A 1,980-nucleotide genomic window follows, 5' to 3' on the forward strand; every position below is an offset into this window, starting at 1 on the left:
TGTGTGTGCATCTTGTGGGTCAGAAAAAGCGGGCTGCAACAGTTGCTATGAGCTACTTGCAAGAACTTGCACCTGCAATGGCTCGGATAAATAAGCAATCCCGCTTTGTAACGCGTACAATCTTGCAAGATGAGCAACAAGTTCGACAATGGCTTATTGCTTGGCACTCTCGTTCTATGTATGACACAACTTGGGAAGACTCCTTCAATATCCAAAGCCAACATCCAGATTACCGGCTTGAGGACAAGCCTATTCTTCATGACGTCGGTATTGATAAGGAATAACCCAATGATCCCCAGCCCAAGTAAGATGACTTACAGCCCACTAGGCCCAGGATCTAGAAGCTTCACAAAAGGGTTTATAAAGGGTAGTATGGTGTAATAGGATAGTAGGTTTTAGATTATTTGTTATGTGTTATTCGGCTACTAGAGTAGCTTGGGCAGTAAGATTGCACATCTGTGCTTCTTAACTGAATTGAGGCAGGAAGATTCCTTTATGGTTCTTCTCTGATTTGTTTTTTCTACTTTCATATTGAATTAAAGTACAAGCTTCATTCTATCCTTTATTACATATTTACATTCTATCTTCATCATATAATCTGCTACTGTAATTGTTTTCTATCAGTGCGGTTCATGTAGGTGATGATCGTAGAAACGATATATGGGGGATCCGAGATGCAGGTTGTGATGCTTGGCTATGGGGCAGTGACGTTCATTCTTTCAAAGAGGTACATATCTTAGTAGTGGCAATATGAGTGGGTCGGGCGCCTAAAATTAACCATCCAGTGAAACAGTTTGTCAAAAATCGCAGCAACTAGTCAATGTCAGGCAATTTAAGTGAAAAAGGTTATGTCTAAAGGATGAAGCCCGACACTTTCAATCTGCAACACCGGGGAACAACTGTGACCTCTACAGGTAGTTACCATGAGTTATTCTTTTGCCTATCAGTAGTTACCCCTGAGTTAAAGATGGTCAAGATGATTATTCAACGTCAGTATGACCCGAGCCGGTTATAATTTTTAGTTTCAGCAAAAGGGAATGTGAATTTCTTGCTATGCAGGTACACATTGTTTGCTTTTATATGTTTGCAATTACGTTCACGATGGTAGTTATGGTAGCTTTGACCCAATCATACATGAAAGGGCCGATTCAGATTATGTATCCCTAACGTGTCAAAAGTTTTCTAACAATTGTTTATAGTGAATACATCCTCTCAGTATCTTAAACATTGAGTTCTATGATCTATATGCATATGCATGTGTGTTTATAATATGGACTATACCCTTACTTTCCTATCTTGCAAATCATGTAGTTGGCAAAAAAAAGGATCTAAATGATGAGGATGATGAGAAAGTGAACATCGAGCACATTTTCTGGAGTGTGCTATGGACATGTTATCGGATGATGATTAGAAGCTACCTCTAGATGACAAAATCAAAGTATGGGAAGCGTATTCATGTTATATATATATATATATATATATATATATATATATATATATATATATATATATATATATATATATATATATACACAGCAGTACAGTCAATTTATATCATATATCAGAAATTATTATATAAATACATACATATAATATTAGAATAAGTAGAGAAATTATATCATATATCATATATACACAGCAGTACAGTCAATTTATATCATATATCGGTAATTATTATATAAATACATACATATATAAATACATACACATATATCGGTGTGTATATGTCACGGATCCATCAACAAAATAATTTATATATTCGCAGCTTTATACTCATTGAATACAGTAATTTTATATAAGCAGCTTTATGTACAGTACCTCCTATCTTCTCTTATTAACTCGACTGGTGTGCTGCTGTGAAGATCTTCATCAGCTAGGTTTTCATCAGCTATTCTGAAAAATAATCAAATTAATTCATGATTAGACTCCCAATCCAATGCGCATCAATCACTTTTTTAATTATTTAATCTGTACGATTAT

The sequence above is a fragment of the Rutidosis leptorrhynchoides genome, chromosome 1 (assembly GCF_046630445.1).
Source record: "Rutidosis leptorrhynchoides isolate AG116_Rl617_1_P2 chromosome 1, CSIRO_AGI_Rlap_v1, whole genome shotgun sequence".
Classification (NCBI taxonomy): domain Eukaryota; kingdom Viridiplantae; phylum Streptophyta; class Magnoliopsida; order Asterales; family Asteraceae; genus Rutidosis; species Rutidosis leptorrhynchoides.